Source organism: Sus scrofa, chromosome 14 (genome assembly GCF_054392235.1).
Source record: "Sus scrofa isolate SSC_HxYL_T2T_F1_AM1 chromosome 14, Sscrofa_HxYL_maternal_Yorkshire_Landrace_v2.0, whole genome shotgun sequence".
Classification (NCBI taxonomy): domain Eukaryota; kingdom Metazoa; phylum Chordata; class Mammalia; order Artiodactyla; family Suidae; genus Sus; species Sus scrofa.
Genome location: NC_139396.1, coordinates 68878601 through 68902969, shown reverse-complemented (window position 1 = coordinate 68902969; position 24369 = coordinate 68878601). Strand labels below are relative to the sequence as shown.

The window sequence follows — 24369 nt, the reverse complement described above, 5'->3', positions numbered from 1 at the left end:
AGTCCCCTTAGTTTCAGGGCAGCTATGTATTGCAATGAGGCAAGCAAAGAGATAACAGAAGAAACAGCTCTTCACTGATTTTTAAACTGCTGATCCAGAAGCTTATCGGTCTTGAAATGACCCTTAACCACATTTGCCAGTGGATTCTCTGCAAGTTACCACATAGCAAGAATTTAACCACTTCTCTCTCTTTCTTTGGTAAAATGCACTTTGCTACATCCCTTCAGGGTTGCTTTTTGCATTTTGCTTAGAGTCTTGTATTTTATATTTCCTGAAAACTATAGGCACACAGGTTATGAGAGCAAGCAGCAGTAGGCACTGTAGGAAACACACACACACACACACACACACGGACACGCACACACACGCACGTGTGCACACACACACAAACATCCAGTCCCCAAACTGAGCTCTCCTTGAACCAAACCCATCATAGATCACGTGTGTCTGTGAACTAAACAAGCAGCCAAAACCTCTACAAAATGGGTGATGCTATTTCAAGTTGTCAAAACTTATCTATTCTTTCTCTCTCTTCCTAAAAAGGAGGGTCAAGAGCAGTGTCATGTATGGCAACATATCCAAAGTCTTTCCTGACTTGCAGGCTGAGTTTGAAACTTGAGAATAAGCTGTGGGTGTCATTCAGCCAACCTCTGCCTCCGGCCCAAGAAGCCCACACCCAATGGGTCACTGCAACAAAACTACATCTGCCAACGCCAGGTGCCCATATTCTCTTCCTGTAGCCTGGCCGCCTTGGAGCAGGGGGACAGAGTGATCCCCCGCTACCTCTGTTCCTTTCTGATGACAGCCAGTGTCGCATGCATAGAGAAGTCCACAAGAAACACATTCTCAGGGAGATTTACATCCCTCCTACCCCAAGATAACAGGGCACACAATCAAATTAAGCTGCACTCTAAAATGGGAACAGTTTCCACCGGAGGAGGAGGCAAAGCTGTTACAGAGAAAGAATTGGAAAGGAGAAAATTTCTCTCTGTCTTGTGGCTAGAACTGAGGTCTGTGCCACCTTTTAGTCCTTGGGGCTGCACCCAAACCACCTCCCATCAAAGCACTTCTCTCCCCTTAGGAGACATGGGAGCCCAAGCAAATGCCTATTCCATGTGGTCAATCCCCCAGGGAAGCAGTGGGTCATTCTGGGGCTCTTTTGTGGGTTTTCCTGATTTTTGTGTTCTCTGTAAGTTGATTTTTTTTTTTCCTCTCTGCAAGAATCTGAGCTGAGCTTGTGGGGTCAATGGAAAGGCAACCTTATTCACCTGCGTTAGCTACTGGCTCCTGGAAACAATGGGAGACGTGCAATCTGGAAAGAAGATGGACCAGATCATTTCTAAGAGGAGGCTGATCTCACAGCCCAGAAATCCTGTTTTTGCATCCACACAGGAAGTGGTTCCTGCCTGCTTGCCAGACTCAGGACCTCCCCTGTGGTCAGGGTTGGGCTTCCTTCCAGAACCTCTCCCTGCAACCTCCAGGATGCATCTCAGAGATGGCACAGTAAACCCTCCAAGAGCCTCCTTTCAGGTTTAAAATAGTGCAGCTCTTTAGAGAGGCTGCAACAATCAGAAGCCAATGTGTCCCCGCTCAACACCAGCCTTCCGGCTCACCTTTCCTTTATGACACAGACTCTGAGACAGCCAACAGAGTCCAGGCATACCCGTAAATGGGCTGATGCCAAGCCATTTTTAACCCTTTCACAATATTGCATGTAGATTTGTCCAAAGCTATTAAAAATTAATTACTCACCCCCCCAAGAAGCCTTGAATCAAAAGTCAACATTTACAACTTATTAATTAATTACCATGGTCCCTGTATTAAAGACTCATTATACTGGAGCTGCAATGCTAATCTAATTTTACACGAAAGGGGACGTGTTATTACAGGAGCTCTGCAGCTTTGAACCACAGCAAAATCATTTTAGGCTCCTCTTTGAGTCTGTCAGAGTCAACCATACCAAAGGCCTTGTCAGCTACCCCAGAGCACATTCAGACTTTGGACTGAGGGCCCCGAGTGAAAGGGATGCAATGTGGCTACGGGGCCTAGGCCTGGCTCTGAGCACACCACCCACCACCTGCTCTCATGCTGCCAAGGGCTGGAGGCTCTCTACTGGAAGAGTCATCCTCAGAGGAAAAGGTTCCTTGGGAACTGGATGGGATCCTGTACCCTGTGCCTTGGCAGCAATTTCAGAGGACCTGATGAGGCATCAGGGAAACTATAGATCAGAAGGGCTGGCATCACCTCTTTCCCAATCTTCAGGGCACACTGCTGCTGACCAAACTGTCTCTCTTACCACCATCATCACTGTCTCCTTGTTGGTGCCTTATGGGCCAGGCACGGTACTGATACTTTACCCATCCTCACAACAACCTGATTCTTCATGGATTTTTTTTTTCTTTCTTTCTAGAACAACACCAGTGGCATAAGGAAGTTCTAATGCTAGGGGTCAAATCGGAGCTGCAGCTGCCAGCCTATGCCACAGCCACAGCAACACCAGATTTGAGCTATATCTGTGACCTATGCCACAGCTTGTGGCAATGCCGGATCCTTAACCCATTGAGCAAGGCCAGGGATCGAACCCACATCCTCATGGATACTAGTCGGGTTCTTAACCTGCTGAGCCATCACAGAAACTCCAACAGTCCGACTCTTCAAATAGAGGAACTGGAGCTGAGCAGGGAGGTGGGCTGGGTTAGCGCATCTGTCCCAGGCTGTGTAGCTAGAGAGTGACACAGCTGGGATCCCAGATGGGTTGGGTTCTGGTACTATAGACACCATGAGGAAGAAACAGGACAGAGAGCCTGGCTCTGCCTCCTGAAGCCCTCTCAAATCCCAGTACTTTCTTCTTTCCCATCGCCACCCTCCCCAGCCAGTGCAACTGTCACCTGAATCCACTGACACCTCTGCCCCATCCAGCCTTACTCTCACATATTCTCCAGCTGGCAGCCTTGGGGATCCAGCAGAGAATCTGGCTGGGAAGGCCTTTCGTGATCCACGATCTGGCCCCCGTCTTGCTCCTTGTCCCTTCTTTCCCCAGTGATTCGAATGACATAGATACATAAATCTATGGCAAGTGAATTTCCATAGATACTGTAATCTACTTCTAGAGACACTACTCCAGTTTTAAGAATGAAAACCAAAAGAAAACCATAAACAAAACAAAAAGACAACCCACAGAATGGGAGAAAATATTTGCCAATGCCGCAACCAACAAGGACTTAATTTCCAAAAACATACAAACAGCTTACACAATTCAATAACAAAAAACAAACAATCCAGTTGAAAAATGGGCAGAAGACCTAAACAGACATTTCTCCAAAGAAGACATACAGATGGCCAATAAGCACATGAAACGATCTCATCATTGCTAATTATTAGAAAATGTAAATCAAAACTACAATGAGGTACCACCTCACACCAGTCAGAATGGCCATCATTAAAAAGTCTATGAATAATAAATGCTGGAGAGGGTGTGGAGAAAAGAAAATCCTCTTACACTGTTGGTTGGAATGTAAATTAGTGTTGCCACTATGGAAGACAGTAAGGAGGTTCTTCAAAAAAACTAGAGTTGTCATATGATTCAATAATTCCACTTCTGGGCATATACCCAGACAAAACTATAATTTGAAAAGATATATGCACCCCAATGTTCATAGCAGCACCATTTATAATAGCCAAGACAAGGAAACGACCTAAATGTCCATCAACAGATGAATGGATAAAGAAGATGTGGTACACGGAATTCCTGTCATGGCTTAGTGGTTAAGGAACCCGACTGGAATCCATGAGGACATGGGTTCCATCCCTGGCCTCACTCAGTGGGTTAAGGATCCAGCATTGCTGTGATCTGTGGCATAGGTCGCAGATGAGGCTATGATCCTGTGTTGTTGTGGCTGTGGTGTAGGCTGGCAGCTACAGCTCTGATTGAACCCCTAGCCTGAGAACCTCCAAATGCCATGGGTGTAGTCCTAAAAAGACAAAAGACAAAAAAATAAAAAATTTAAAAAAAGAAGATGTGGTACATATATACAATGGACTATTACTCAGCTATTAAAAAGAATGAAATAACGCCATTTGCAGCAACATGGATGGACCTAAAGATTATTGTGCTGAGTGAATTAAGTCAGAAAAAGAAAGACAAATACCATATGATGTCACTTCGATGTGGAAATTAAAATATGACACAAATCAGTATATTTATGAAACAAAAATAGACTCAAGATATAGAAAACAGACTTGTGGTTGCCAAGGGGGAGGGGGTGGGGAAGGGAAGTTTGGGATCAGCAGAGGCAAATTATTATACATATGATAAATAAACAACAAGGACCTACTGTATAGCACAGGGAACTATATTCAATATCCTGTGATAAACCGTAATGGAAAAGAATATATATATGTATAACTGAGTCAGTTTGTTGAAGCAGCAGAAGTTAACACAGCATTGTAAATCAACTATACTTCAATAAAATTTTTTTAGAAGAATGATGAGTTCCTGCTGGGGCACAGTGGGTTAAGTGGCTCGGGCTGCTGCGGAGGCAGGGGTTTTAACCCTGGCCTGGCAGAGAGAGTTAAAGGATTGGGCATTTCATGTGCTGCAGGTATGGCTACTAAATAAATAAATAAATAAGAAAGAATGGAAACCAAGGCTCTTCACCTACAGCATTTTAATAAGCAACATCAGGAATTCCCATCATGGCACAGGAGGAAACAAATCTGACGAGGAACCATGAGGTTGTAGGTTCGATCCCTGGCCTCGCACAGTGGGTTAAGGATCTGGCATTGCTGTGAGCTGTGGTGTAGGTCGGCAGCTAGAGCTCCAATTTGACTGCTAGCCTGGGAACCTCCATATGCCACAAGTGCGGCCCTGAAAAGCAAAATAAAATAAATAAATAAATAAATAAATAAACAAACAAATAAGCAACCATAGGCCGGAATTCCAAAAATGCTGCCCCTGCTTCTGAGGCCTCCTCATAGGAGGATACAGTCATTCAGAAGATCTCGCACACTGAAGACAGCTTTCAACTAATGCAGTCCTGAGTGATGATGGCAGTTCTTTCTGAGACCCAAGCTGTTTTTTCCATCACTGCCTGGCTGATCCAAGTAGGCGTGGCTCTGGGAAGCTTCTGGACCCTAGGGGCCTCGTTGGCAAGGAACGCCAGGTTGAGAAAAGACAAACTTTGCATCAGGGTGCCAAAGTTTTTCTATTTCCAAAAATAAGGAATCCCATCAATTGCATTCTTAGGTAAACATTCCCGAAGGCAAAGCTTTTCCATGATCAGTCAGATTTGGGAGCAGAGTATTGCAGTTACTCGTTTACCCTCTCTGAACAAGGCTCCCTGCTGCTAAGATGTGGTATTTCAGGCTCCAGGGAACCAGAAGAGGCAGAACCTGTATATACAGTGAGCTGCTTCACTGACCACCCCCATGGCCAGGGGTGCTGATGAAGAGGACCCTGTGTGCACAGGTCCCCCACTCTTTTTTAAGCAAAGAGGACATATAAGGCGCTGTAATGCTTGAGAAAACATGCAATCTTTTTTAAAAGGCAAAATGAGTGTGTGCTTCAAGAAAACCTGTGTTCCACACTTCCTCAGTTTGTTGTGGGTGGCTGACCCCATCTCCCTGAGCCTGGACTCCCCCACACTGCTAATGGGGGTGTAAAATGCTGCGAACGCTTTGGAAGACAATCCGGCAGTTGCTTAAAAAGTTAAACATATATGTACCTTATGACCCAGGTACTCCACTCCTCGGTATTTACCCAAGAGAAAAGAAAGCAAATGTCTAGGCACAAGCTTGGCTGTGAATGTTCACAGCAGCTCTATCTGCCACAGCCAAAACCTGACAACACCCTGAATGTCCATCAACAGGCAACCAATAAACTGTGGTACATCCCACAATGGAATATCATCAAAGGAAAAAACTGGTGATGGGTGCACATGTGGATTTCAAAACAGTTACACTGGGGGAAAGAAGCCACATGGGAAGGAAATACCCTGTACAAGATCACTGGTGTGCAATTCCAGAAAATGCAAACTCATCTATTGTGCCTGAGAGCAGGTTAGTGTGGCCTGGGGAGGTGGGAGGGGCTGAAAAGAATTTACAAAAGGGCTTGAGGAGACTTTAGGGCTGATGGTTAAGTTCCTAATCTTTACTGTAGTGGTGGTTTCACAGGTACAAATGCATGTCAAAACTTATAGAATTGCATACTTTTTTTTCCCCCAGCACACCTGCAGCATATGGAAGTTCCTGGGTCAGGCATCGAATCCGAACCTCAGCTGTGATCTGTGATCTGTGAGCTGTGATTACAGCTGTGGCAACGCCAGATCCTTTAACCCACCGCTCCAGGCTGGAGACCAAACCTGCACCACCACAGAGGCAATGCGGGATCCACAGTGGGAACTCCTGAACACTTTAAATATAGGTAGTTTATTGCATGTCAATTATTCCTCAGTAACAATGCTAAAAACCAAAACCAAAAGAGTATTGAAGACAAAAAAGCATGGTTGTCCATGAAATTGTTATGCTGTATACTTAAACTTATACAGTGCTATATGCCAATTATATCTCAATAAAAGTGGAAGAAAAAAATAAATAAACAAGATCCTACTGTGTTGCACAGGGAACAATATTCAATATCTTATGATAAATCATAACAGAAAAGAATATTTTTTAAAAAGAATGTATACATATGTACAACTGAATCTCTTTGCTGTACAGCAGAAATTGACACAACATTGTAAGTAAATAAACTATACCTCAATAAAAATTAAAAATTAAAATGAGTGTGTCAAATCAACACACTATACACATTAAACTTACACAATGTTATATATCAATTACGTCTCAATTTTATTTATTTATTTATTTTTTGGTCTTTTTGCTATTTCTTGGGCCACTCCTGCGGCATATGGAGGTTCCCAGGCTAGGGGTCTAATCGGAGCTGTGGCCGCCAGCCTACGCCAGAGCCACAGCAACGCAGGATCCGAGCCGCGTCTGTGACCTACACCACAGCTCACGGCAACGCCGGATTGTTGTTAACCCACTGAGCAAGGGCAGGGACCGAACCCGCAACCTCATGGTTCCTAGTCGGATTCGTTAACCACTGCGCCACGACGGGAACTCTTCTTTTTTTTTTTTTTTTTTTTTTTTTTTTTGTCTTCGTCTCAATTTTAAAAAAGAGAGCTTGGAGGCGTTTCCACTGTGGTTCTAGCAGGTTAAGAACCTAACTGGTATCCATGAGGATACAGGTTCAATCCCTGGCTTTGCTCAGTGGGTTAGGATCCAGCATTGCTGCAAGCTGTGGCATAGGTGGCACATGAGGCTCAGATTCGGCCTTGTTGTAGCTGTGGCATAGGCCTCAGCTGCAGCTCCAATTTGACCCCTAGCCCAGGAACTTCCATAAGCCACGGCTGCAGCCCTAAAATGAATTTTAAAAAAAAGTAAATAAAAAAGAGAACAAGGAGTTCCCTCTGCAGATTGACAGTGTCTCTGCAGTGGCAGGGACTCGGGTTCAACCCCTGGCCCAGACAAAGCCTGGCACCTCCTGTGGTCAGACCTCCTGCCTGCCACTCCTGCTGAAGGCCTAGCCAACCCCTGGGCCCCACCTTCCCCTGCTGGTCAGCCCCCGCCTCCAGTCAGCCCACACAAGGTCAAGGCACAGGCCACCCAGGGCCAACATTCAAGTTCCCTGAGGAATTCCTGCCCTAGCCGGCCAGGACAGACCTTAGTATGAGGCAGAGGTATTCTTCTCACAGAATTCAATCCATGACTGCAGATTATCTTTTCTTTTAGGCAAAAGGACACCAGCACTATAAGCCAATAAAAATCCTACTCACATGTTCTATTTCCCTCTCCCTGAGGTTCAATGTAATAAAACGGAGGCTATTCCAAGAGGGTAAGAGCACGGTCAGACTCTTGGGAATCTGCAATAACCCTTTCAATCTGTGGCCTAGAGAGCTCTAGGGCCAGATTCTGAGCAAAAGCTTCCTGTTCCCGGGTGCCCCAATGTATAACAAAGAAAATGACTCTTCTCTGTTCCTGCTCTTTGCTGTGTTCTTCTCATCTGGAGGATGCAGCAAGGCACAACTTTGAAGCTGCAAAAGTCTACATTTGGATTTCAGCAACACTATTCATTCACTCATTCATTTCCTGAGCACCTACTGTGTGGCAGGCCCTGCATGCTTCTCAGAGCCGACAGTCTAGCTGAGCGGACGGGTATTGATCAAAGCATCACCACTTCCTAATGGGGACCTTGGGCAAGGTGCTGAGGTCCGCCCCTGTGAACAGGAATAGTATGCCTTCCTCTCAGTGGCACCTTCACAACTCAGTGAGCCGTTGCCCCAGGTGCACCGCCCATGGTCAGCCTCAGCGGCTGGCTGTTTATTTGGGGGAAAAGGAAATGGGTTGTGTTCCTTAATGGGCCTTCTTCCCTCCCAGTTGCCCAAGGTCAGAATGCTTCAGCCCACGTGCAGGTCTGACACACAAAGAAACCAGGAGTCAGCGTGTCTCTGGGAAGTGCAGGCTCCACTGGAGAGGTGGTTGGGGGATACCCTGGCCTAGAGACCCCCAGGACCAGCCTTTCCACACCCACAACTCAAGTCGGGGTCTGAGCCCAAGGACAAATGACTGTGGCGGGGACCATGGCACTAACTAAACGCAGGAATGGTTGGGGGCAGGGGACCAGGGCGGCTGCTTTCCATTATCAGTACCACCTTCACGATTTCCTTCCTATGTATAGGTAACACTGGGACAAAACCCCCAATTTTTTTGGACTTTTTAGGGCTGTATCCCAGGGTCAAATCAGAACTGTAGCTGCCTGGGACAAAACCCCCAATTTTTTTGGACTTTTTAGGGCTGTATCCCAGGGTCAAATCAGAACTGTAGCTGCCACCCTACACCACAGCCACAGCACTACAGGATCCGAGCTGCATCTACACCACAGCTCATGCCAACGCTAGATCCTTAAGCCACTGAGAGAGGCCAGGAATCAAACATGCATCCTCATGGCTACTAGTCAGGATCATTACCACTGAGCCACAATGGGAACTCCGAAAAACCCCATTTTTAATATTAAAAAAAAGTTGGTACATGGCATTTACTTTTGGGTTGCTTGAAACACAATGATGTGACAGAAATTAGGTCCATAAATACCACAGGGATTAAATTAAAATGGTTTAATGGTATTTTAGTGACCTGTGTGCATCACAGTGGAATGTGGAAAATGGCAGAGTCACAACCTGTGGCTTTTGTCCCCATCTCACAAGTTATGGGGTTGTTACACAGCAGGGGCTGAGGAAAACTCACTGATGAGATTTTCAGCAGTTACGCCACTCACGGGTGACTGAGTTTGTCCCCAGGACCTGCTACTGGGTGGTCATTTTGCCATTTTCTGAGAGGAAAAGGATCACTGTGGCATATTTATAGCAAAAGCACTGGCACTGGAATCCAGAAAAAACGATGTTGGGTGACGCAAACACTAATATCACTAAACAACCATGCCTTTCTGTTCATCTGCTCACCGGGGGCTATAAGGCCTCAGCCGGAGGGACCATTCAGTGCCAGGCATCTTCATAGATTTTTTTTTTCTTTTTAGAGCCATACCTGCGGCACACGGAGGCTCCCAGGCTAGGGGTCTAATAGGAGCTACAGCTGCCGGCCTACACCACAGCCACAGCAATGTAAGATCCGAAGTGTGTCTGCAACCTGCACCATGGCTCACGGCAATGCCAGATCCTTAACCCACTGAGCAAGGCCAGGGATCAAACCTGCAACCTCATAGTTCCTAGTCGGATTTGTCTCTGCTGCGCCACGACAGGAACTCCCTTCATGGGTTTTAAATAGATTAATAGGTAGATGGGAGTTTGGCTTCATATTAAATGAGACTCTAACTGGCACATGTGAAATACATGTGTGAAAGGAAAAGTAAGGAGCCAAAGAACATGGAGAGCAAGAGGCAGGTCCGAGGAGGGGATGAGCTGGCTTCTGTGTAACAGAGGAATTAGGCAGGGACGTGAGGGGGGAGGGGAAGATCAAGGACAGGGCACCTGACCACCAAAAGGGCCACAGTCCTTCTGCCTTAGGCCCCTGTCACCCAAGCACGATGCTGAGCCCTCCTCTGTCCCCTTGGCTCTACTGCTACTTCATTCTGGAAAGGAACTAGGGATACTTTTTTTTTTTTTTTTTTTTTTAAATGCTTCCTTTCTTTCTGGATCTCTCTCAGGGAGGGGCAGGATGTGGGCTCCTGCTACCTGGAGTTGCATCTGTCCACCTCCCGCAGCAACAAGGGCACCCCAGGAAACAAACGGAGGTGGCTGGGCTGCTAGGCCACCTTTTGGAAGCATCTGCCAAGCGTCTGTGAAATGTGCTGGCAGGGGGCACAGAGACGGAGCAGAAGATCATGCAGGTCCTCAAAGAACCCACAAGCCAGACCACCTCGGGTTACCAACATGCACCCCATGCAAAAAGAAAGTTTGATCATGTGCCTACAATGTATGAATAGTTATTTTTAAGTTATATGATGTGCTCCTTAGTTTGTACTTTATGATCGTATGCCCTGCAGGGGAACGCTTGCTCTTCTTGGAAACAACAAGGCTGGAGGACCAATAACCCGATGCAGCTTTTCCTAGGAAGGTGTCAGAGAAGAGAGGGGAGGGTGACACAGTCCAGGGGGCATTACATTTACAACAGGCCACAACTGGAAGCTGCTCAAGTACCCAGCCAGGGCAGGAAAACTGGGGCCAGACTCTAACAGAACAGAAACAAGCATGAAGTGACAACCGAGGCTGCAGAACATTCAGAATAATGATGCTGCAAAGTTGAGTGAAAGGACTGCTCCCAGACCGCTGCGATCTGGGCTGTGTGGGGGCGCGTGCTGGGTGAGTGGGGAAGGAATGGCTGGATCATGGCAGTGTTTTCATTTCTTTTAAATTTCCCTGGCTGTCACTGTAATGTTTTAATAGCATTGAAAGGCAAGTTTAAGTGAAGAGTGGAGGATGATTTTTCTCACCCATTCCCTCTTCCTCCCTCTTCTATGAAAGACAGAGTATCAATTTCCTCCCACAGCTTCCCCAGCTTCCAGACTGAGCGTGTTTGGAACCAGCCTGGCTCCACTAGCCAGGCGCTCCGTCTTCCTACTTGTCATCACTCTCCCTGACAGCCCTGTGCCCGCCCTGCGTGGAAGGGCAGCATGAGCTGTCACCGTGGGTGCAAAACCGCATTTTTCTCCTGCATTCGGTTATCAGTTGATGGCCTTGAGCTGTGATTGCATCTGGGAGACTCTGAGACCAGTGTGATAGGGGCACCTCTGTACAAATGGAAGCGTAGTGACACATCTAGATAAATTATGGCAAAGGCTCACAAGAAACTAGACTCCTCGTGGGTGTAACTTCCCTTAACCACGCCATGTGTTTTCTTCTAAGGGAGTGTTAACTGGAACAATCTTTATGGAGGATAACTCACCACCACTATCAAAAGGGAAAGCATGCCCTTGACCCAGTAATCCTTTCTATAAGAATTTACCCTTAGCAAATAGTTACACCAAGGCCAAAAATAAGAGGGAGAAGGAGAAGAAGGAGGAGGATGGGGAGGGGGAAAAGGAGAAGAAAGGAAAAAAAGTGAGCACAGAAATGCCTGTCCCAGTGCTTTCCTGGATAACAGGGAGATAAATTATGCTACAGTCTTGGAGTTCACACTGTGGCTCACTGTGTTATGCACCTGACTAGTATATGTGAGGATGAGGGTTTGATGCCCTGGCCTCACTCATTGGGTTAAGGATCCGGCATTCCCATGAACTGTGTTGTAGGTTGCAGACAAGGCTTGGATGCCCAGTTGCTGTGGCTGTGGCATAGGCCAGCGGATGCTAGCCTGGGAACTTCCATATGTCACAAAAAGCAAAAAAAAAAAATTATGCTACAACCATTTGATGGAATATCATGCACCATTTAAAATGACATTATAACTAGATATTCGAACAGGTGATGTTATTAAAGAATTGTTATTTTAGGTGTGATAGGGTCTTGAACTGATGCCTTTAAAAGTCCTTCATTTTTAGAGATACACATTAAATATTCGCAGATGGGGTTTACTTTAAAATAATAGGAGGGAGAAGCTCCCGTTGTGGCGCAGTGGAAACGAATCCGACTGGGAACCACAGGTTGCAGGTTTGATGCCTGGCCTCACTCAGTGGGTTAAGGATATGGTGTTGCGTGAGCTGTGGTGTAGGTCACAGAAGCGGCTTGGATCTGGCATGGCTGTGGCTGTGGCTAGGCCGGCAGCAACAGCTCCGATTAGACCCCTAGCCTGGGAACCTCCATATGCCGCAGGTGTGGCCCTAAAAAGACAGAAGACAAAATAATAATAATAATAATAGGAGGGAAAAGTTCCCTGGGGGTTCAGCAGGTTAAGGATCCAGTGTTGTCATTGCTGTGGCTCTGGTTACTGCTGTGGCTCAGGTTTGATCCCTGGCCCCAGGAACTTTGGCAGGCTTAGACAAAAATAAATAAGTAAATAAATAAAATAATGGGGGGAAGCAGATTGGTGGCTGCCAGTAGCAGAGGGGAGGGGTAATAGGAGAGACTACTTAATGGGCACAGAATCTACTTTGGGGGTGATGAAAATGTTCTGGAATTAGATGGAGGTGATAATTGTACAACATTGTGAATGTGCTAAATGTCACTAATGGTGATTTTACGTTATGTGTATTTACCACAATAAAAAAACAATACAAATGGGGAAGGGGACCAGAAGATGGGGTGAGATAAAATAAGACGGGTCATAGGTGAGTGTTAAGAACATGGGACTATATACATGCATAAGTATGCTATATATATACATGCATGTAACTTAGGAAGTTTCCATAATAAAAAATGATGCCACAGATGCATATTTATTGACATGGGATGTCTACAACATGTTGAATTTAATGAACCAGTTACAAACCTGAATATTGGGAATTTTTTCACTGATGTGAAATTATATACCTAGAAGTGCATAAAGAATGCACTGCATAAAGAATTGTTTATAAGGCTATTCAGTACCGATTTAACAGTGATCATTTCTAGGTGAGTAGATTTGAGGAGACTTTTCTTCCTGTTGTCTACTTTCCAGTACTGTTTGTACTTTGCTTTCTCCATTCAGTCTTTTTACAAAAGGATAGTTTGGGGGTTTTTTTCTTTCTTAAAAGACAGAAATGTTTAGGAACCCTTTTCTCCTCCAGCATTCTGGCAGAAAAATCCTGGAAAATGGCACATTCCTAACAAAAGCTACCTGGCTAGCTTGATGCCTGGGTTCTTAAAAACCATGCCCTCCACAGTGGCCATCTCCCCATGGAGGGGGTGAGGGGGGCCCACCTTGACCGCTGGACACCCCTGCCAATGATGACAGCCCCAGCAGTGGCCTCTTCAATTCTCTTTCGTGCACACACTCATCCAGCCTCACAGCCACCATGTGAAGTCAGGTGGGTCAGGACTGGGACCGTCCCTACTTCAGAGATGAGGAAGTGAAAACTTGGCCGTTGGGGCTGGGGCCGGCCCTCCTCTCAGGAGATGAAGACCACAACACATTGATCTTGCACAGGTGCAACTCAGGCCCCTGCCTTATCACGCACAGCCAGGTGTCTCCAGCCCCAACTGAGTCTGCATGAGCATCTATCATGGGAGGGATAAATCAGCAACCACTGATAGAAGGAGCCACTGTGCCTAGCCAAAGCACCAGGCACCCAGTTCTTATACTTGTGCTCTCTCCCTCCCTCCATCCACCCAAGAGTTCTTGGGTGTCTACTCTGAGACGAGCATGGCCTTGGCCGTGGATGACCAGGAAAATCAGATGATAAACAGGTAAGTGCACCCATGAATAATAACTCACGTGGTGAGTGCCTGGAGGAGGTACCCAGGGCCAGGAGAGCACCACTGGGGGTGGGGAAGCAGACCTGGGGTGCGGAGTCAGGGTCGGGGGGTCCTGGAAAAGGGCCTTCAGGAAACAATAGCCACCATGTATGAAAATCTGTAGCAAAGGGAGCTCACACCACTGTCTACCTGCCCAGGGGCTCTTGTCACTTCCCTTCTACAGACAGGAACCTGAGGCCAGAGAAGCACTGGCCACAGAGGGTGTCACCCAGCTGAGGAGAGGGACAGCAGACCTCACGATGGCCTCAGAGCCAGGCCTAACTAGTTACAGGCTGGCCTGGAGCCAGCAGGGCCGCCACTGGGAAGGGCTTCTGGGGCCAGGCCTGAAGGTGACACTTCTGGCTGTGCTTACAAAATGTCCGTTGGAGTTCTCTGCCAACACAGAGCTGCCTTATCAGTGACAAGACATCCCGTGGGCCAATGTGGCCTCCCCACTCCTGCGGCTTTAACAGCCATGAAGAAAGATGGGCTCACTGCAGCGGCACAGCTCCCCAGGCAGGTGCAGCCGGCCAGGACTGAGGAGTCTCATTAAAATGGAAAGTCCATTCCTCCAGAGACGCCACCTCTTCTCGAGCAGTGGAGCATTTCTGATTTGTCTTCCAAAGAAATGAAAAATGTAAGGTGGGTGCCAGTGGAAAGAAAAACCCACCACTCTCATCTAATGGGTTCATGAGGACCAGAAGAGTCCTCGCATTCTCTTCCTGTGCCAGCTCCTGGGGGTGGCAGTGAGGGACCAGTCCACGAAGGCTGGAGGTGGTCGGGGAAGGACCTGTAGGAAAGGTCATGTTTCAGGGGGACCCAGTAGAGGGAACAGGATTTCACGCTCCCTCATTAAGCACACTTGGGGCACCCCTCCGATCTGAACACAACCTACCCTCAGTGCCCCGGCCACACCTGATGGAACCAGGGCTGGTTCCACCTGCTCTAAGGTGCTCTACGTCCTCCTGCCCAAGAATTTGAAACTGGGGCACAGAGATAGAAGCCATGAGGCCAGGCACAGCCAGGGCAGGTCAGAATCCAGTCTGCAGAAGAAATGGAGACAGAGGGGACCCTGGGACAGCCAGAGAGAGCAGCTGTCCCTCCAGCAGGCTGCGTAAGCCCCTGCTTTCACTTGTGACACTTTGAGTGGGTTCTTGTTCCCTGCCAACCAACTGACCCTGAACGGAAAACCATGAAAAAAAAATTTTAAGTTAAAAAAGAGCTAGTAGGAGTTCCCGTTGTAGCTCGGCAGTAACAAACCCAACCAGTATCCACAAGGATGCAGGTTTGATCCTTGGCCCTGCTCAATAGGTTAAGGATCCAGCATTGCCGTGAGCCGTGGTGTAGGTCAGACATGGCTCTATGGTGTAGGCTGGCAGCTGTAGCTCCAATTCAACCCTTAGCCTGGGAACTTCCACATTCTGAGGGTGTGGCCATTAAAAAAAAAAAAAAAAAAAGAATTAGCAGAGATTAACAGAGAGCTCTCTGCCTATAAAGGTGTTTCCAGTGCAGTGAGATGTCCCCATGTGCACGACACTATCACACACAGACCTACTGCCAATTAAAGATCCAGCTGAGACCCAGGGTGGGTGGGTAGTGATAACAACTGGTATTAGTCAACTGTACCATGCGTTCCCTCTCCCGGAGCAGCTTGGAGCAGGTACCCAGCCCTGGTTCCTTCAGGAAGAAGGGAGGGAGTAAGGGTCAGGGTCTGGGGTTTTGTATTATTTTATTATTGTTGTGGCGATTATTATTATTTACCTTCATGACCATCTCAGGATATAGGCATTAGGCCTCCCTCTGAGTGACAAAAAAAATTGCGGCTTAGAGAGGTTGAGGGCCTTGTTTGAAAAAAAAAAATCACACAGTGACTCAAAGCAAAGCCAAGATTCCAAATTTTGCACCCCTTTTACTAAGCCACACCCCTTTGTACCATCATGCAGATGAGCCTCAGCAACTGCCTTGGGGGGCAGGGGGAACAGAGCCCTGTCTTTCAGTCCCACAGCTCAGAGGATCTCACCTGGACCTTTCAAAGTTTATCTCCAAGACAGCTCAAGCTGCCAAAGCAAAGTGCAGGAGGAACCCAAGAAACTATCCCAGCCCTGCTGGCCTTGGGTTCAGGTGACAGTGAGCTGCTAGCCCTGCCCACATCAAAGGCTGGTCCTTAGGTCCACAGACCCAGGAGCAAGCTAACACTGAAATGGCAACAAAGCTTAAGCCTTTGGAACCAGATAATTACAAAGATAAGTCCTATTATGCCCTATAGTTGCAAAGGAAGCAATGAGTCATCAGGATAATTGCCCTAGCAGGAAAATGATGCTTAAAGCATCTCAATGGTAAGAATGCATCAAATACACACAAGTGATTTTTTCGTCTACTTTTTGGTCAAATGACTCTGACGTAATATTCCTATGAGGACCACCCCTAATACAAACACATTTCAGAATGCCTGTTTTTCTACTGGAATAAAGAGGCCACCTCTGGGCTACCTCTTGGGCTTCGCTGGCAGGCAGAGGGTCCTGTGGGAAGATGTGAGGTCAGAACAGACACTGCCCTCAATGTGAAAATCCAACCAGCTCCTCTGAGAACCCAACATCAATCTGCTCAAATTCTGCATGTACATGAGAACTTGCTGGTGACCCAGTTACCCTGAGCCTCTCCAGCCAGCACTGATTTTTTATACCTGTCCCTGGGGCGGGCGGCCGGTGGGGGGGAGCCGCTGCCATCTGTATGGGTCATGGGATCACATCTAAATCCACATTGTCAACACCTCTTACACAACAAAATACCGTCACTCTGCTAAGTTCCTTTCTGGTGCCTCTGATAATGTGGGTACTTAAGAACTGACTCCAAGTCAGGCCCCACCCCTTACCCTGCAGGCACACCCCGGCCCACCCACCCTCCATTCCCCCACCCCCAGGCCATCTAGGGTTTGCATCCTTCCAGGACCTCTGCTCTGTGCCAAGCCCCACTTCTTTGGGAAGGGCCAGAATTTTCTCCCAGCTGAAGGGCGCTAACTTCCCCTTTGATTTCCTCAGACTCTGAAGAAGGCCCCATCCTCTCCGCTGGAAGCACCTGTGTGTCCCCCTTTCTCAGGCTTTGTACCCCCTTTCTGAGCTCCCTCACACCCTTGAAGTCACCAGGGAGAGTAGAGGTTCCTTTAAACAACCTCAGTGCAATGCACTGTTAATTTTTCAGATGAGATAACAGTACCTTGAATATATTTAATTTTTTAAAAAGAAATCCCTATCTTGGTCATGCTCACGGCATGTGGAAGTTCCCAGACCAGGGATCGAACCCCCTCCACAACATCTCGACCCCAGCCACTTCAGTGACAACACCAGTTGCTTAACCTGCTGTGCCACAAAGAAGCTGCTAGAAATCTCTATTTTATAAAGATACATCTTGAAATACTGACAAATCTTCAAAATGATACAGGATTAGGGAAGAGGGTGGAGGCGTATTAACAAGATTGAGTTGATAAATGGTGAAGGGTATGTGCCAGTTCCTGAGACTTCTGTCTGCTTCTGGTTATGTCTTAAATTTTCCATAACAACAAAAAGGGTTTTTAAAAAATCCCATCCCCAGGGTTCTGCAGCATCCTTGAGTTAACCGTGCTACCTGAGGCTTTTACCTGCACCTCTTTCAACTGACAGGTTTCTTGAAAAATAACTCCATGCAAGGCACTGCTGAAGCTACAAAGTAAAAGTGACTGGCACGCCTTGCAATGAGCCCTCAGGACGCAGAGGGGGGATTCTCTTTTAACAAAATCCCCAAGGCCTCATTTCTCAAACTGGGCACAGATTTTTATCTCCCCAAACACCAGAGTGGGCATGTGGCACCAAGTGAGCCTGGCTTCCTGTGCTGACAACGATGAGGGAAAATCTTAACTGCCCCCTGTTCTTCCCTTGGTCTTATTGGATGAGGTTGCCCAGGAGTGAGTCAGGGCAGAGGAGAGACTGAGGGGAAAAGAGGCTGACCCATCCACATTTTGGGGGGGTTGGGTGAAGTTAACCTGTCTGTCCTGCAACCTGAGAACCATGGACCATGGGCCAGGACACATCCTGCCTCCCACCTGGACCAGAAGCCTGGAGGGAAATTCTGAGACCACAGGGGGCTCCAGATCCAAACACCAGTCTCTCAGTCCAGGTGAGGACCATGAAGAAAGAGTCTCTGATGAGTGAAGGGCATGGCACCCCCAATACAAACATAATCCCTCTTCTCAGGTGGAGAAAAGGTGCCCCTACACCTAGAAGATGGGGGCCAAGGATTCAGATTCAAGTGTACTGGTGAATGGCCCATACTGTCCCTCTCTGGATTCAGTGCATTAAAAAAATATGTGGTAGTTAAAACAGAGTTAGCCCTCATCCCATGGAAAACATGGAATTTGGAAATGGGGGAAGCAAGCCAGCTGTAGCAAGCCGTCCAGGTGTCTGAGCAGACCGTGTTTCTTAAAATGAGATCCATGGGGTGCTAGCAGGAGCACCGCATGGAATGTGTATTAAACATGGGGGTTCCTGGGCACCATCTGCATCTGACCAGAATCTCAATGCCCCCCTCCCTCGGAGAATTTCATCATGCTCACCCCAGCAGCCTTCATGCCCACCAAAATTAGAGGTTATTCAGGGTTTGTGTGTGAATGTTGTTTAATCCATGCCAGTCAATATTTCACTAACTTAATGAGCTCGCAAGAGGCTAATTACACCTTCTGTCCAGCTGGGCTTCTCTTCCTTGGGACCCAGGGTCTGAAGGTTAATAGCTTGAATGTGGCTATGTTTGCCCTTTTTCCTGAGATGGACACACCCAGATCCCCACCCAGCTTCTGCATCTGCATCTGCAGCTAAATGCAGGGAGATAAAATATAGGACACTATTTACATGAGAATTACAGTAAACAAGGAGGAGGAGGCCAACTGCATCTGGGCACCATCTGAGGAGGAGGGGGAGAAGGAAGGAGGAGAAAGGGAGGGGAGGGGGGGGGTAGGCCGCCCCAGGGGAAGCCACCAGGGCTCAGTACCTGCAGGTGCTCTCTGAGCACTGAGGAACAGTCCCCCCAAGTCATATACTCCACATTTCAGGAGGCCATTCCTTTGAATGGAAAGAGTGTTGAGTGGACCAAGGTGAGACCTCCACTTCTCTAGGCCACTTGCATCCCGAGGCACAAAGACAGCAGGTTTTCCAGGAGCTGCTCCCAGAGCCAGAACAGCAGCCCCCTCCCCAGCGCCGCACCCCCCCCCCCGCCCCACAACACACACACATAGTCCCCAAGGATTTATTTTCACCTTGGGGGACCACAGCTATCAGGGACAGTGGAAAAGCCTTCCAAGGCCTACCTTTTAGAGGATTTTCATTTTGAAGCAACAGGATGGCAGGCTGCCCAGATGTTCTTTAGGGTTAGGCCCTAGGGCCACCAGCCACCCAAGCCCCTCTCACCCCCTGCTCAGACGCCGGCCTCGGTTGCTCTAAGGGCAGAATCTGGGCTGCCTGGGATAATTCCAAGTGCTGGGCTGTGATATCAGAATAGGGCTATGACATCAATGTGGGGCAGGTCAGCCTGGGCAAGCAGGGCAGGAGAGGGGGAGTCTTGAGGGTTAGATTAGCCCCCTGGAAGTAAGGGGAGGGGGGGTCTGCTCTGGGTGCACCCCTGAACTCCCTGCTGGGAGGCAGACCTGAAAATCTTTCGAAAATGATTCACTAGTACTGAGAGGTAGGTTGCTAACTGGCTGTCCTACTGGCGCTTCCTTAGGCATTGATTTAAAAGCAAAGAAAGGAAACAAATCATCCCCTAGCTCCCCCTTGTGTCAAGTGGAAGAAAACGCTCTATTTTCTGTCTGAGAAGTTCAACTTCAGACCCCAGCCAGTGAGTTGAGACCTGATCTCCCAAGTGGGGCTGAGCATCAGTGTCCGTGAGGATGCAGCTAAATGCAGGGAGATAAAATATAGGACACTATTTACCCGAGAATTACAGTAAAAAAAGTCAGTATAATTATGTCCCAACTATTACATTGGACACATTATTTGTTGTGTGTTTGAAGTTCAAATTAAACTTGGTGACATGTATTATTATATGCTAAATCTGGCAATCCTATACAGGGAGGTTTTTTTATTATTATTTTTTTAAACTCCCCCTCTTTCAATGCTGCTCTCATTCATTCACATTTATCACAGCAGGGGGACCAGGGAACCTGTACTTTAAAGCTGTCAAAGTGACTATTATCAATAACTACAACTGACTTTTCTTGAGCATTTGCCAAGTTCATTTCATGTGCTGTCTAAGTTCTCACAGCACCTCTAAGGGGTGGTTCTATTATCAAGCCCACTTTACAGATGAGAGAATGAGGCAACAAACAGCAAGCACTTCACCCAGGTCACACAGCTACTAAAGGAGCCATAGTTTGAAGCCAGGCTGGCTGTTTCCCACTGACTTAAAAATCTTTGAATTGGAGGAGTTCCCGTCGTTGCTCAGTGGTTAACGAATCCGACTAGGAATGATGAGGTTGCAGGTTGGATCCCTGGCCTTGCTCAATGGGTTAAGGATCCGGCATTGCCGTGAGCTGTGGTGTAGATTGCAAGCGAGGCTCGGATCCTGAGTTGCTGTGGCTGTGGTGTAGGCTGGCAGCTACAGCTCCGATTTGACCCTTAGCCTGGGAACCTCCATATGCCATGGGAGCGGCCCAAGAAATAGCGAAAAAAAAAAAAAAATCTTTGAATTGGAAGGATGCTGGTAGGCACATAATTAAAGCCTCCAGTGGGCTGACAAACAGAGACTCCAGGAGCCTGTGCTCACAGGAATTGCCACATTACCTTCACAATGGGCTGAGCCAGGTGGCAGAGAGCAAGCTTCTGCTCAGGCAGGGGACCTTTGGCTAAAGGAAGGTTTCCAGAATGGCCACTTCTTGAAGGGTAAGCAAACCTAAGAGGAAGAGGGTGTAGGAGGGGGCTGGGTGCTAAGGAGCGGGTTGGTAAGTGAGAGGTTCAGTTTGCAAGTTGGCCTGGCAGCAAGATGGTGTGCTGATAAGGAGAGAAGAAGCTGGACAGGTCTGGAGAACAAGGAGAGCAGAGAAGGAACAGAGGTCAAAATTGCATTTTCTTTGCTTTTCTTTTTTTTCCCCATTTTTTGGCCGCCCTGCAGTATATGGAGTTCCCAGGCCAGGGATCAGATCCAAGCCACATTTGTGACCTAAGCTGCAGCCAGATCCTTAACCCACTGTGCCAGGCCGGGGATCGAACCTTTGTCCCAGTGCTCCCAAGACCCCGCCAATCCCATTGCACCACAGCAGGAATTCTGCATTTTATTTTCAAGTTAACATACAGCACATTTTTTGTTGCTGTACAGTTCTATGCATTTTAACACGTGTATAGATTCATGACACATCTCCACAACTAGGACATAGGACATCACCACAAAAACAATTCCTCCTACTACAACTTTGTGTCGCTCCTTCCCTTCAGCCCTAATAACTACATCTCTAGTTTCTGCCTTTTCTAGAAAATAAATGGAATCATACAACTTTCTGAGAATGGTTTCTTTCACTCAGCATAATGGCTCTGAGGTCCGTCCAGCATGCATCAAGAGTTTATTCACGGTGATTGCCAAGTAGTATTCCTGTGTATGGATGTACCAGGGTTTGTTCAATCCACTGAAGGGCATGTGGGAAGTCTCCACTCCTTTGCTATTAAAAATAACCCTGCTATGAACATCTGTGTGCAGGTTTTTGTCTGAACATAAGTTTTCATTTCTTTGGGATAAATGTGTAAGGTTGTGGTTGCTGGGTCATATGGTAATTGTATGTTTAATTTTTTTTTTTTTTTTTTTTTTGTCTTTTCTAGGGCCACTCCTGTGGCATATGGAGGTTCCCAGGCTAGGGGTCCAATCAGAGCTGTAGCCACCGGCCTACACCACAGCCACAGCAACTCAGGATCCGAGCCACGTCTGCGACCTACACCACAGCTCACAGCAACGCCGGATCCTTAACCCACTGAGCAAGGCCAGGGATCGATCCTGCAACCTCATGGTTCCCAGTCGGATTCGTTAACCACTGCGCCACGATGGGAACTCCTGTATGTTTAATTTTTAAAGAAACTTCCCAATTGTCTTCCAGAGTAACTGTACCATTTTATGTTCCCACCAGTAATGTATGACAGATCTTCACCAGCACTTAGTATTATCACTAGTTTTTATTTTAGCTGTTCTAATAACGTATAGTGACTATCTCACAGTGATCTGAATTTGTTTCTCTAACAGCTAATGATAATGAACACCTTTCCATGTGCTTCTTTGCCATGTGTATCTACTCTTCAGTGAAATAGCTGTTCATATTTTTGCACATTTTATAATTAGAGTACTTGTATTTTTACTGTGGAGTTTTAAGAGTTCTTTATATCTATAGACTAGTCCTTTGTCAGACAAGCAGCTTGTAAATTTTTCTCCCAATCTGTTCTTTGTCCTTTCATTCTTTTAATGAGGTCTTGCAATGCAATAGTTTTTAATTTTGAAGACCAACTTATTAATTTTTCTGTTATGGAGTGTGCGTTTCATGTCTTAAACTTGTTCTCATGTCTAAAAACTCTTCACCTAGCCCTAGGTCCCAAAGATAGTCTATGTTTTCTTCTGAAAGTTTCATAGTTTTACATTTTACATTTACATTGTCCATTTTCAATTAATTTTATTTATTTACTTATTTATTTATTTATTTTTGTCTTTTTGCCATTTCTTGGGCCGCTCTTGCGGCATATGGAGGTTCCCAGGCTAGGGGTCAAATTGGAGCCGGCCTGCGCCACAGCCACAGCAACAAGGGATCTGAGTCACGTCTGCAACCTTCACCACAGCTCAGGGCAATGCTGGATTCTTAACCCACTGAGCAAGGCCAGGGATCGAACCTGCAACCTCATGGTTCCTAGCCGGATTCGTTAACCACTGTGCCACAACGGGAACTCCCCTGAATTAATTTTATATACCATATGATACTTAGGTTGAGGTTCATTTTTTTGATATCCAATTACTCCAGCATGTATTTAGAAAACAATCTTTCCCCCATTAAACTGCTTTGGCAACTTTGTCAAAAATCAATTTGGTGTATTTGTGTTTGTTTATTTCTGGATTTCCTGCTCTGTTCTATTGATCTATGTCTCTGTTCCTCCACCAGCATCACACTGTCTTGATTATTCCAGCTACAGAGTAAGTCAACTTCAGGTAAAGTTACTTCTTTGACTTTATTCTTTTTAAAAATCGTTTTAGCTATTCTAGTTCCTTTGTATTTCCATATAAGTTTTAGAAGAAGCTACAAAAAAATCTTGCTGGGATTTTGATAGATCTCAAAAACCTATAGATTGATTTGGGGAGAACTGACATCTTACCTATGTCACCCTATTGAATCTCCCAACTCAGGGACATGTTATGTCTCTCCATTTCTTCAGGTATTCTTTGATACATTTTCATCAGACCTTTGTAATTTTTAGCATTCAGATCCTGTACATGTTTTGTTAGACTTATACTGAAGTATTTCACTTTGAGGAAGTAATTATAAGTGGTATTATATTTTAAATTTCTGTCCTCACATGTTCTTTGCTAGTACATAGGTAGTATATGGTTGATTTTTGTGTTGACCTTATATCCTATAACCTTACTGAACTCACTTACTCATTCTCTGAGCTTTGAAGGGGTTGTCTGTGTTTTTACCATTGAGTTTTGAGAATTCTTTATGTATTTTGGATACAAGTCTTTTGTTGAATGAATGACTTGCTAGTCTGCAGCTTATTTTTTCATTCTCTTCACAGTGTCTTTTGCAGAGTAAAAAAATTATTTCAATGAAGTTCAGTTTATCAATTTTTTTCTTTTATGGGTTATGCTTTTGATGTCATGTTTAATAACTATTTGCTTAATCTCAGGTCACAAAAGTTTTCTTTTATGTTTTCTACCAAGAGTGTTATAGTTTTGCGTTATACATTTTGAGTTAATTTTTATACATGTGGCACGTTTAGATCAAGCTTCCTTTTTTAACATATAGATGTCCATTTGTTCTAACATTACTTGTTGGAAAGACTATCCTTTCTCAATTGCTTTTGTATTTTTGTCAAAATTCAACTGACTACATTTGTGTAGGTTCATTTCTGGACTCTCTATTCTGTTCCATCAATCTGTGTATCTGTCTCTTTGCCAACACCACAATCTTGATTATAGTTTCTTTATAATAAGTCTTTAAATTGGGCAATTACTCCCACTTTATTCTTTTTTTCAAAATTGTTTCAGCTATTCTAGTTCATTTGTCTTTCCATTAAAATTTATAATAAGTGGGAGGGAGTTCTCATTTTGGTGCAGTGGAAGAAAATCCTAGTATCCATGAGGATGCAGGTTCCATCCCTGGCCTCACTCTGTGTTAAGGACTGGGCATTGTTGTGAGCTGTGATGTGGGTCACAGATGCAGCTCAGATCCCATGTTGCTGTAGCTGTGGTGTAGGCCAGGAGCTGCAGCTCCGATTTAACCCCTAGC

General features: G+C 46.2%; 1 protein-coding gene across 10 annotated transcripts in view; it reads right to left on the bottom strand.

Annotated features, from left to right (window-relative positions):
* OSBP2 (oxysterol binding protein 2) overlaps positions 1-24369 on the bottom strand; it is a 189292-nt gene that overhangs the window by 108835 nt on the left and 56088 nt on the right. For 2 of the 10 annotated variants that reach the window (XM_084993831.1, XM_084993833.1), the window contains exon 1: positions 19213-19388. The exons of 7 other annotated variants lie outside the window; for them this stretch is intronic. The gene's annotated coding sequence lies outside the window, so the exon portion shown is untranslated. Of the gene's footprint in view, positions 1-19212; positions 19389-24369 lie in introns of those variants that run through there. One more of the 10 variants, XM_084993838.1, reaches the window with a different exon arrangement.